Raw genomic sequence first — 13,588 nt, 5'->3', positions numbered from 1 at the left:
ACTATAATAACCTATAGGTCTATGATGATTTCTATATTTTAGTTTATTTTTTTAATAATAAAGTGTCCCAGATTGGAATTTTTACATAATTCTTTAGAGATTTTATAGTTTATGGCCCTTCTTGATTTCACTGAACTGGATTAGGTCAATTTCATTTTAGTAAGACATATAGAGGCTGGGTCATTAATAAACAAAAATGGAACCTCATTGTTTTAATATTCAGTCAAACCCAGGAATCCTCTAAGTTGTTTTCTCATTTTTTAGAAGAGGAAAGATAGGCTTCCTCTGAGTTTTTCAGTGTTAATTAGTAGACCATCTTTAGATATTAGATAACCAAAGTATTTTACCTGAGGTAAACAGAATCAGAGCTCATTCTTTGATATCCATATCCCTTTATAGTTAGCTGTTGTAATAGGTAAATTGTGGCTTTGGGGGAATCTAGTAATTTTCTAGAGCATAAACCTAATCACCCACATATTGAATTTGAGTAGAATATCTATGAAATTTAACATCATTTAAATTAGTTTTTAGTATCTAAGACAATAGATGGTGATTTATATATATTTATGGGGCATTACTGTCCAAGTAAACTTGTACTTTTTCCAGAAGAAAGCAAATAGGTATTGATTGTCTTTTTCTATTGGAATTATGAAAAAGGCACTACATAAATCTATTACTGAAAAATATTGGCAGTCATAGGAATGGCTAAAAATAAGGTATGTGGATTTGGAACCACAGGATATCTGGGAATAATTCTGAGATTTTGTACAAATCTCCATCTTTTTCATTTGATTTTTTTTTTTTTTACTGAATTATGGTAATCTTAATTTCTTCTAAACCATTAATAAGGAGAAGGGGAAAGCTTTCTCATAGTCCTTAGAGCAGCCCTATGCTTGTTTCTGGTATTGTTTTGTTTTAAATCCCATTTCAGTTTCCTATAATCCTTAAAGTAGACAGAATTCTTTACAGGAGTTTTCCTGTGAAACTTATTTAATAATTCTGTTGTTTTTGCATGCACAACTTCCCATGCTAATTTTAGTGGGGTTTTTTTGTTTGTTTGTTTTTGTTTTTGTTCTTTGGGTATCTAACTTATTCCAATCAATACACCTACTGGTTTCTGTAGGTGTATTAATTGGAATAAGGTAGAGTAGCCCAGATTACATGTACTAACAGTTAAATTTATTCATGAATCCATCAGGGTCCCAGAGAAAATTGGCAAAAATTGCTGGTTCCTCTCTGGTTAAGACCAGCTTTTCTCTAAAAGGAGCTGTTAGAATTCCTATTTTCATTTTCCCTAAGTCAGTAGGGAGTGGTAGTGGAGGAGATAGAAGGGGAAGGAAGAAGGGAAGGGAAGGGCAAGCCCAGACAAGAAAACTCAGAGAGCAAATAATATAGCAGAGGAGCTATAAAAGGGGGAGGGATGGGGTGTAGGCATTTATTAGTTGCAGAAGAGTTTGCAGACAGTCTCTAAAATGCTTTATTAATTTCTCTTTTAAAAAGGAAAGTATTATCCTAAGTGAAAGAAGCCAAGCAGAAAAAGACAAATACCACATGATCTCTCTTATATACGGAATATAATGAACATAACAGTCTGAGGAATACAGTAGATCCAGAAACATGGAAGTAGGGCACAGACTGACATCCCTCAGAAGAGGGGATGGGGGGGTGTGGGGGGGGAGAGATAAACCACAGAACTTATATGCATGAATGCATGACCAATGGACATGGACAACTAAGCCGGGGATGGGGCGGAGGTGGGGTGGGGGGTGCCAATGGGGTAAAAAGGTAAAATATCTGTAACAAAAAATATAAATAAAAAAATTCATAAAAAAAAAAAAGAATCTGTGTTTCTCCTAGAAGCTTCTAATTTCCAAATCAAGATATGCTTCCCATTCATTCATTCTGTTTAATTATAGAGCTGGCATTTTTCTAATTATTGTATGCAAAAAATTAATTTAGGCGCCCAAAGACAATTGTATTGTGGCCATTTATTTTTATTTTTATTTTTATTTTTATTTCAACGCAGTCCCCCACTACCACAAATTATGCAGTCAAGTTTGCCACATTTGGGGAAATCGCAGGGGTCAGTACATCCCGAATGCAATGAATAAGCCTCACCCTGGGAAAACCATCTTCATGATCATTGGTATCTCCCCTGCCAGGTAAGTATTATTTTGGCCATTTTAACTTGATATTTTCTAGTTAAATCTTCTTATTTCTGTAAGGCACTTGCAACTAAAAGATTTTCTATCAGGAGCATTAATGAGGTCCAGGGTCTGGGAGTATCTGGCTTGGATGCACAATTTCCCATGCTAATTTTAGTGTTTTTTTGTTTGTTTTTGTTTTTGTTCTTTGGGTATCTGCAGAGTCTAAGCAAATTTTCTAGGGATGTTATATAGTGGGTCGAAGCATGCTGTTTAAGGGTTGAGCTCCTCGAGGCTCTCACCCTTGAGTTACATTCAACTTTTTTATATGCCTCAGTTTCTCTCCCTGGCTATCTAATACAGCTGTAAGGACTCAGAGTGCTAGGTAACCAAATTCTATATGTGTGTACCCAGAGGAGTCATAGTTTAATTACAATTGTGTTGGAATTTTCCTGTGGGGCTCCTGCATGTTGTGAGGAATGACCTCTGACACCTCCACAAAGATTCTTAGTCATGTAAGAATACCCAAGATTTGGGCTAGAGAAAGGATGCGCCCCTTTTCTCCCGAGCTAAATGAATTCCACTCCAATTTATACAGCAAAAGGTTTCTGTTCAGATTCTCAGAAAGAAATTCCAATTTAAAAGGCAAAGTTAAAAACCAGCCACCTATTTTTTTCCTCCTGTCTCACCTTTGCCTGGGTTCTCTCAACCCTCAACCTTAGTTCTACCCCAAGGATTTAAAAAATAAAAATAATAAAAACAGCTGGCTATAGCCAGTTTTGCTCAACAGTTAGAGCACTGGCCTGTGAACAAAAGGTTCATGGGTTTGATTCCCAGTCAAGGGCACATACTTGGGTTGCAGTTTTGATGCCCAGCCTGGTCAGGGTCATGTGGGAGGTAACCAATTGATGTGTCTCTCTCAAATTGATGTTTCTCTCTCTCTCCCTCTTAAAATTCAATGAAAACACTTAAAAAAAAAAGCAGTGAGTTAGTGTATTTTACTCTCATATTTCTATATTTATTTACCTCTTTTCCTCTGTCTAAAATATATTTACTTGCAAACCATGTTAAAATATTTACCCACCATGTTTCAAATGCTGTCTTGCTTATTATGTCCACCCTGATTCCATTAGGCAAAAATGCTTTTCCCTCTTTTAACTTTCATAGCACTTTATCTGTATCTTTTCTTTCTGATTTTTTTTTTACCTTGAATTAAAGTTATTTACAAGTATATATTATTCTCCCCACTAAATGGCTTCCTGAGGTCATATATGACATAGCTATATTTGATTTATTTTGTATGCCCCACTGACCTAGCATAATATATGACACATAAAGACAGCTCAATAAAGTTTTGCTCACTGAAAAAATAAATGTTATTTTTTCAAATAACTCACTTTAGGCCTAAAAGCATTTAGTGTATTTTTTATTTTACTCACTAATTCACTCATCAATTCATTCTTTCACTCAACTAATATTTATTAAGTATCACATTCTGGACAATGTTTTAGAAACTCTGAATGTGACAATAAGCAAAACACAGTCCTTGATCTCATAGATTTACATTTTAATGGAAACAGAAGATAAACAAATAAAAACATAATATGCCAGGTTGTTATAAATGATGTGGAAAAAAAAAAAAAAAAAAAACAGAATAGCCCAGCCAGTGTGGCTTAGTGGTTGAGTGTCAACCCATGCAACGAGAGGTCACCCGTTCAATTTTCCATCAGGGCATATGCTCAGGTTGTGGGCCAAATTTCCAATGGGGAGCATGCAGGAGGTGGCCAATTGATGTTCTCTCTTGTCGACATTTCTCTCTCTCTCTCTCTCTCTCTCTCTCTCTAAAATGAATAAAGAACAGATTACAATAGAAACAAAATAAAGGAAGAGAGAGGATTGGTAAGGTACCATTAAAAATAAGTTTGTCAGATAACAAACAAGATGGTTATTATAGTTAATAATCCTATGTTGTACATTAAAAAGTTTCTAAGAGACTAGATCTTAAGAGTTTTTATCACAAGAAAAAAATTAAGTATGTGTGGCAATGGATGTTAGCTAAACTTATTGTTGTGGTCATTTCATGATATATACAATTATCAAACTATTATGTTATACATCTGAAATCAATATAATTCTATATGTCAATTTTATCTCAAAAATAATAAAATAGAATAAAATATATATTTCTTTTTATTTTTATTTTTTTATTTATAGTTTATATTCAATATTATTTTGTATTCAAGATGTATAGTATAGTAGTTCAACAACATTGTAATTTATGTGGTCTGCCTAATATTTCCAGTACTCACCTGTCTCCATACATAGTTATCACAATATTGTTGACTATATTCCCTATGTTAAAATTTATATCTCTGTGACGATTCTGTAACTGTCCACTTGTACTTCTTAATTCCTTTACTTTTTACACCCAGTCTCCCAAACCCCCATCAAAATAAAAAAAACAGAAACACACTCATAGAAACAGAGAACAGATTGAGAGGTAGCAGAAATGTATATTTATTAATAATATTCCTTAAAGATATAATATGAAAGTAGAGATTTTATTTAGAAATAAACAAGTAAATTTGGATTCATTAGTTCTAACAAAGTAAAATTTAGATTTAAAAAGTTTAAGGACCTTCATGTAATAGTGCTCAAAAAACCTGCCCTGGCCGGTTTAGCTCAGCAATTGGAGTATCGGCCTGCGGTCCAGAGGGATCCGGGTTCAGTTCCCGCTAAGGGCGCGTACCTCAGTTGCAGTTTGTCCCCAGCCCTGGTTGGGTCGTGAGGGTGGCAACCACTCGATGTATCCCTTTCACGAGAGAGATGTTTTTCTCTCTCTCTCCCTCCCACTCTATCTGAACAAAAGGTGAAAAAATGTCCTAGGGTGAGGGAAAAACAACAACAACAACAAAAAAAAACACCTTGGAAAATATATTCATGGAATAAGCCAATTTAAAATCCAGTTATTAGATATAAAATACTCTCCTGTAGCTTACCATCTCATTAGGGAAACTCTTTTTTTAATAACAGGTACATTAAAAACTCAACACAATATCCTCTTTGGAGAAGTTTTTATTGAGGTCCTTTGCCCATTTTTAATTGGATTGTTTGTGTTCCTTTTGTTGATTTGTATGAGTACTTTATATATTTTGGAAATGAACCCCATATCAGATGTGTCACTGGCAAATATGTTCTCCCAGAGAATAAGTTTCTTTTTCATTCTCCAAAGAGGACATACAGATGGCCAATAGATATGAAAAAAGCTCAAAGTCACTGACCATCTGAGAAATGCAAATTAAAACCACAATGAGATATCACCTCACACCTGTCATCAACAAATCATCTAACAAGTGCTTGAGAGGGTGTGGAGAAAAGGGGACTCTAGCACACTACTGGTGGGAATGCAGACTGGTGCAGCCACTGTGGAAAACACTATGGTGTTACCTCAAAAATTAAAAATTGAATTGCCATTTGACCCAGTGATTCCACTTCTAGCAATATATTCTAAGAATCCTGAAACACCAATCAGAAAGGGTATATGCACCCCTATGTTCACAGCAGCACTATTTACAATAGCTAAGATCTTAGGCTATTTACAATAGCCTAAGTGCCCATCAGTAGATGAGTGAATAAAAAAGCTGTGGTACATATACACAATGGAATACTATGCAGCCATAAGAAACAAAGATTTAGCGTGGCCAGTGTGGCTCAGTGGATTGAGCATTGTCTCAAGGACTGAGAAGTCCTGGTTTGATTTCTGGCTTGGGCACATGCCTGTGTTACAGGCTCAATCCCCATTAGGGGGCATGCAGAAGGCAGCCTATTGATGTTCCTCTCTCATATTGATGTTTCTATCTCTCTTTCGCTTCCTCTCTCTCTAAAAAAATCAACAAAAACATGTTTAAATGAAAGAAAGATCTCTTACCCTTTGAGACAACATGCAGGGACCTGGAGAGTATCACGCTAGGCAATATAAGCCAGTCAAAGTAAGACAAGTACCGCATGATTTCACTTATTTGTGGAATCTAATAAACAAAATGAATTGACCAACAAAATAAGTCCTGAGGCATAAAGGCATGGAACAGACTGACATGTCTGGGGGTAGGGTGTGAAGATGAGAAAAGATAAACCAAATAATTTATACACTTTATGAATATCCCATGGACACAGACAATAGTGTGATGAAGGCCTGGGAGAGTTAGGGGCTGGGCAGAGAGGGGTAAAGGGAAGGAATGGGGATATCTATAATATTGTCAATAATAAATATATACATATGTTTTAAAAACTCAATATGATGAACTACAAACTAATTTAACACTATTTTAATCAGGTAGAGCTAAAGAAAGATGAATGCCAGTTTAAGTTTTGCTTCTCTGTTGGAGAATATTTATTTTGTACATATTTGTATTTACTTTCTCCAGTGAGTTCAAAGGATTCCATCTACATTTCAAAATGTAAGAACTAGATAATTTGGACTAACAGCCAGGAAAAGGAGTCACTTTTAGTGCTTGATATTATAAAGACCATGTTTATATTTCTATGAAGAAATATTTTAGCAGAAAAAAATATTTTGGGAAGAGAGGAAGATTCCACTTTTATAATACTTAATACATAAATCACTAAATTTATGTTAGAAATGTAGAGCTGATGCAATTTAAACACGAGCCTTAATACATGGTATATGCGAATTAAGTCACTTAACAAATACTGACAGGCATTGGTGACTAATAACAAACACAGAACTTAATTTAAATCAATACATGTTTTGTGTGTTTTTGTCTAATCTTTGTTAAATCCTGTTTCATCCTGATTTAATCCTTTAATCAACACCTTTAAACTATTATACTTGGCATTCAATGCTTTTTATAATTTTATACTACCCTTGCCCTGGCCAGTTTGGCTCAGCGGTTAGAGCATCAGCCTGCGGTTCCGAGAGACACGGGTTCGGTTCCCGCTAAGGGCATGTACCTTGGTTGCAGTTTGTCCCCGGCCCTGGTTGGTCGTGCGGGTGGCAGCCACTCAATGTGTCCCTTTCACATCGATGTTTCTCTCTCTCTCTCTCTCCCTCCTACTCTATCTGAACAAAAAATGTCCTCGGGTGAGGATAAAAAAAAAAGTTATAATTTTATACTACTCTCACTACCCAACTTTATTTTTTTCAACTCCTCAGTATCCATTATATTGCCAGACTATTCCACTTGCATGCCAGGATTATGCCTGGATCTCCGTTTATTTAGAGTATTTAACTTATACAAATCGTACTCATCATTCAAATTCTAGTTCAAGACCCAACTCTTCCATGACACTTTTTTTTCTCAATTCATTAATTTGTTTTTGTTACAGATGTTTCTTCTTTTTCCCCCACTGATTCCCCCCTCTTCCTCCCTTTCCGACCTCTCCCCAGGTTTGTTGTCCCTGTCAATTGTTCATGCATACATGCATATAAGTTCCGTGGTTTATCTCATCCCCAACCCCCTCTTCTGGGGATAGTCAGTCTGTACCCCATTTCCACGTCTCTGGAGCTACCCCATTCCTCAGACTGTTATGTTTATTATATTCCACAAATAAGTAGGATCATATGATACTTGTCTTTCTCTGATTGCCTTGTTTCACTTAGGATGACACTTTCCAGGTCCCACCATGTCTTCTCAAAGGATAAGAGATCTTTCTTTCTTACAGCTGCACAGTACACCATTGTGTATAAGTACCACAGCTTTTTTATCCATTCGTCTACTGATGGGCATTTCCAGATCTTAGCGATTGTAAATAGTGCTGCTACAAAGATGGGGCTACATATATTCTTTCTGATTGGTGTTTTATGCTTTGTAGGGTATATTCCTAGAAGTGGGATCACTGGGTCAAATGGAAGTTCAATTTTTAATTTTTTGAGGTAACACCATATTGTTTTCCATAGTGGCTGCACCAGTCTGTATTCCCACCAGCAGTGTACTAGAGTCCCCTTTTCTCCACACACTCGCCAACACATGTTGTTTGATGAAGTGTTGATGGTGGACATTCTAACAGGTGTAAGGTAAGATACCTCATTGTTGTTTTAATTTGCATCTCTCTGATGATAAGTGATGTTGAGCATTTCTTCATATGTTTGTTACCCATTTGTATGTCCTGTTTGGAGAGGTGTCTATTTAGTTCCTCTGCCCATTTTTTAATTGGGTTCTTTGTCTTCCTTTTGTGGAATTGTATGAGCACTCTATATAAATTAAAAATTAACCCCTTATCTGATATATCATTGACAATTATGCTCTCCCATAAAGTGGGTAGACTTTCCAATTTTATGATTGTATCTTTTGCTGTACAGAAGCTTTTGAGTTTCATGTCGTCCCATGTGTTCATTTTCTCCTATGTTTCTGTTGCCTTAGGAGATGTGTCAGTGAAAATTCTGCTGTGTATGATGTCTGATATTTTGTAACTGTCATTATTCACAGATGACATGATACTATATGTAGAAAACCCCAAAGACTCCATTAAAAATTTACTAGACTTAATAAATGAATTTGGCAAAGTAGCAGGATACAAAATTAACGTCAAGAAATCAATGGCATTCTTATACACCAATAATGAACTCATAGAAAGAGAAACTAAGAAAACAATCCCGTTTACCATTGCAGCAAAAAAAATTAAGATACCTAGGAAAAAACTTAACCAAAGTACTAAAGCACCTATTCGCAGAAAAATACAGGTCATTGAAAAAAGAAATAGAGGAAGATGTAAAAAAAGTGGAAGCACATACCTTGTTCATGGATTGGAAGAATTCACATCATTAAAATGTCCATACTACACAAAGCAATCTAGAGATACAATACAATCCTCATAAAAATACCAACAACATATTTCACAGAACTACAACAAATACTTCAAAAGTTCATATGGAATCAAAAAAGACCTCAAATAGCCACAGCAATCTTGAAAAAGAACAAAGTAGGAGGGATCACATTACCAGATTTCAGGTTATACTACAAAGCCACTGTAATCAAAACAGCCTGGTACTGGAACAAGAACAGGCATATAGACCAGTGGAACAGAACAGAGAACCCAGAAATGGACCCAAGGCAATATGCTCAATTAATATTTGACAAAGGTGGCAAGAGCATACCGAGGAGTAAGATAGCCTCTTTAATAAATGGTGTTGGGAAAATGGGACAGCTACATGCAAAAAAATGAAATGAGACCATCAACTTACACCATACACAAGAATAAACTGATAATGGATAAAAGACTGAAATGTGACTCATGAATTCTTAAAAATTTTAGAAGAAACTGTAGGCAACAAAATTTCAGACATCATACACAGCAGAATTTTTACTGATACTTCACCTATGGCAACAAAAACAAAAGAGAAAATGGATACATGGGACTACATCATACTCAAACGATTCTGTACAGCAAAACATACAATCATGAAAATGGAAAGGCAAACCACTGTACGGAAGAACATAATCGCCAATAATTTATCAGATAACTGGTTAATTTCCAAAATATATAGAGTGCTCATACAACTCTACAAAAGACGACAAACAACCCAATTAAAAAATGGGCAGAGGAACTAAATAGACACCTCTCCAAACAGGACATACAAATGGCTAAGGGACATATAAAGAAATGCTCAAAATCACTAATCATCAGGTAGATGCAAATTAAAAGAACAATGAAGGATCACCTCACACCTGTCAGAATTACCACCATCAACAAATCATCCAACAAGTGTTGGCGTGGGTGTGGAGAAAGTGGGACTCTAGTACACTGCTGGTGGGAATGCAGACTGGTGCAGCCACTATGGAAAACAATAGGGTGTTACCTCCAAAAATGAAAAATTGAACTTCCATTTTACCCAGTGATCCCACTTGTAGGAATATACCCTAAGAAGCCTGAAACACCAATCTGAAAGAATATATGTAGCCCCATGTTTGTAGCAGCATTATTTACAATAGGTAAGATCTAGAAACAGCCCAAATGTCCATCAGTAGACGAATGGATAAAAAAGCTGTTGTAGAACCGAAAAATGGCGGCGGAGTGAACGGAGCTACACAGACCGTCTCCCAGAACCAAACTGGAATTTCAACTATAACACAGACAAATTGACGGGAAAAACCAACAGAAAAGCAGCTTGGGAGGACCATACAATGAAGGACACTGACTCCATCCCAGTAGGCTTGCGAAGGCGTGAGACTGGGCTGGGAGCCCACGGCCGGCAGCTCGGCAGCGGCCTTAGCTGGGAGCAGCGCCCTCGGGTCACACTCCCAGGCGGCTCCACAGCGCAGCCGGGACAGAGGCTGAAACAGCCACAGTCACTCACCTTGGGCTCCGGCAGAGGGAGGGCAGACTGAACTGGAACTGTGTGGGGACACTCGGGATCTGGAGGGCGCTCAGAGCTTTGGCTGAGTGCAGCCACTCAGGACGGTGGCCATATTGCTCCTTCCCAGGGCTCTGAGGAGAGGCAGCAGCCCCTCCATTGGAGATCCAACCACACCCTGTGGGCCATTGAAGTGCTCACTAACAACCAGCATCTGCCCCACCCTCCTGAAAGCCCCTTGGCTGAGCACCAGAGGGAGTTTTTCAATCAACTGACAACCCAAAACTCATCAATTAACCTAGACTGCTAGCCTCCAGGCAAAAAGCTAGAGGATAACAGTACGTTTCCTGGGCTGGCAACTTTAACCAGGAAAGTAAGACTTGACAGTGGTGTTCAAGGTGGGTCCTCCCTTGCTCATCTAAACACAGGAGAGGGAGCCACAAACAGCAGAACACCAACACCCACAGGGAGAACTTGACAGGCTCCAAAGCCCACAGTGATAGCCAAAATGGTGAAACACAGAAACAGAAGCCAAATGAAAGAGCAAGACACCTCCACCGAAGATGAGATCAATGTGGAGCAATTAGGCATGTTAACAGAGCTAGAATTCAGAGCCATGATCTTGAGGAAGCTGAACAGCATGAGTAAGGATATAGAGACACTGAAAATAAGCCAATTGGAAAATAAACCAACAAGAAGAGATAAAAAATGACATATCAGAAATGAAAAACACATTGGAAGGTTTAAAAAGCAGAGTAGGGGAAGCTGAGGACCGGATCAGTGAATTAGAAGACAGGCTAGAAAAAATCAAACAATCAGAAAAACAAAAGGAAAAAAACTATTAAAAAACAGGAAGACAGCTTAAGAGAACTGTGGGACAACTGGAAATGTAATAATATTCGCAACATAGGAGTCCCTGAAGAAGAAGAAAATGAGCAAGGGATAGAGAATATATTCAAAAAAATAGTGAGAGAAAACTTCCCTAAGTTGGTGAAGGAAGAAGGCATTCAAGTTCAAGAAGCACAGAGAGTCCCAAGTAAGAAGAACCCAAACAGGCCCACACCAAGACACATAATAATTAAAATGCCACAAATTAAAGACAAAGAGAGAATCCTAAAAGCAGCAAGAGATAAGCAACAGGTTACCTACAAAGGGAACCGCATAAGGCTCTCAGCTGACTTCTCACAAGAAACACTACAGGCCAGAAGAGAATGGCATGAAGTAATCAAGGTCATGAAAAACAAGAATCTGAATCCAAGACTACTCTTCCCAGCAAGGCTATCATTCAAAATAGAAGATCAAATAAAGAGCTTCCCAGACAAAAAAAGGCTAAGGGAATACATTAGCACCAAACCAGCACTGCAAGAAATGTTAAAAGGACTGCTATAATTAGCAGGAGAAATGGGAAGAAAAATAGAACCACACTAAACAAAAATGGCAATAAATAAGTACATATCAATAATCACCTTAAACGTAAATGGATTGAATGCTCCCATAAAGAGACACAGAGTAGCTGATTGGATAAGAAAGCATGACTCATCTATATGTTGTTTACAAGAGACCCACCTCTCAACAAAAAGACTCACATCAGAGAGATGCAAATTAAAACAACAATGAGGTATCACCTCACACCTGTCAGAATGGCCGCCATCAACAAATCATCAAACAACAAGTGTTGGCGAGGGTGTGGAGAAAAGGGGACTCTAATACACTGCTGGTGGGAATGCAGACTGGTGCAGCCACTATGGAAAACAATATGGTGCTACCTCAAAAAATTAAAAATTGAACTTCCATTTGACCCAGTGATCCCACTGCTGGGAATATACCCTAAGAAGCCTGAAACACCAATCAGGAAGAATATATGTACCCCCATGTTCATAGCAGCACTATTTACAATAGCTAAGATCTGGAAACAGCCCAAGTGTCCACCAGTGGACGAATGGATAAAAAAGCTGTGGTACATATACACAATGGAGTACTATGCAGCGGTAAGAAAGAAAGATCTCTTATCCTTTGAGACGACATGGAGGGACCTGGAAAGTAGTATCCTAAGTGAAAGAAGCCAAGCAGAAAAAGACAAATACCACATTATCTCACTTATATACGGAATATAATGAACATAACAGTCTGAGGAATACAGTAGACCCAGACACATGGAAGTAGGGCACAGACTGACATCCCTCAGAAGAGGGGATGGGGGGTGAGGGGGTGGGAAGAGATAAACCACAGAACTTATATGCATGTATGCATGACCAATGGACATGGACAACTAAGCCGGGGACGGGGCGGAGGTGGAGTGGGGTGGGGGGTGCCAATGGGGTAAAAAGGTAAAATATCTGTAACAAAAAAATAAATAAAAATTCATAAAAAAATAAAATAAAATAAATAGAAGTAATTAATTAAAAAAAAAAAGCTGTTGTACATATACACAATGGAGTACTATGCAGCTGTAAGAAAGAAAGATCTCTTGTCCTTTGCGAGGACATCCAGAGACCTAGAAAGTATTATCCTAAGCAAAACAAGCCAAACAGAGAAAGGCAAGTATCTTATGATTTCACTTATTTTTGGAATATAATGAACATAACAGTCTGAGGAATGGGGTAGTCACAGAGACGTGGAAGTGGGGTACAGACTGACAATCCCCAGAACAGGGGTTGGTGGGGGAGAGATAAACCACAGAACTTACATGCATGTGTACATGAACAATGGACATGGACAACAAACCTTGGGACAGGTTGATGAGGGAGGGTGAGCGGGTAATCAGTGATGGAAAAGGAGAAACATCTGTAACTAAAATACATAAATTTATTAAATAAATAAATAAATAAAAATCTGATTCAAGGTTATTTCATCAACTGATAACTTTGGAGAGACTATTCACTATGGCAGGTAGAGTATTGTTACATGAAATATTTTTTATTAATTTTACAACCTTTTTGATAGAGTGTTGTTGTTTTTTTAAATATGGAACGGTTCACAAATTTGCATGTCATCCTTGCACATGGACCATACTAATCTTCTCTGTATTGTTCCAATTTTAGTATATGTGCTGCTGAAGCGAGCACTTTGATAGAGTCTTCTTGATAAATGAATGAAACCTTTCCTGGAGCTCTTAGATGAATTTGTTCCATTG

At 37.5% G+C, this 13,588-nt stretch overlaps 1 non-coding gene and 1 pseudogene across 1 annotated transcript; both read right to left on the bottom strand.

The window, feature by feature from the left end:
- Positions 1-2,021: 2,021 nt before the first annotated feature.
- On the bottom strand, positions 2,022-2,170 carry LOC118636873 (annotated as a pseudogene).
- An 11,243-nt stretch (positions 2,171-13,413) lies between these two features.
- Positions 13,414-13,520, bottom strand: LOC118636748. Its single transcript, XR_004960734.1, has one exon. It is a non-coding gene; the product is annotated as a U6 spliceosomal RNA (small nuclear RNA).
- Between the last annotated feature and the right edge of the window lie 68 nt (positions 13,521-13,588).

This window comes from Molossus molossus, unplaced genomic scaffold (genome assembly GCF_014108415.1).
Source record: "Molossus molossus isolate mMolMol1 unplaced genomic scaffold, mMolMol1.p scaffold_m16_p_2, whole genome shotgun sequence".
NCBI classification, from domain to species: Eukaryota; Metazoa; Chordata; class Mammalia; order Chiroptera; family Molossidae; genus Molossus; species Molossus molossus.
This window is presented reverse-complemented; position numbering and strand designations above follow the sequence as displayed.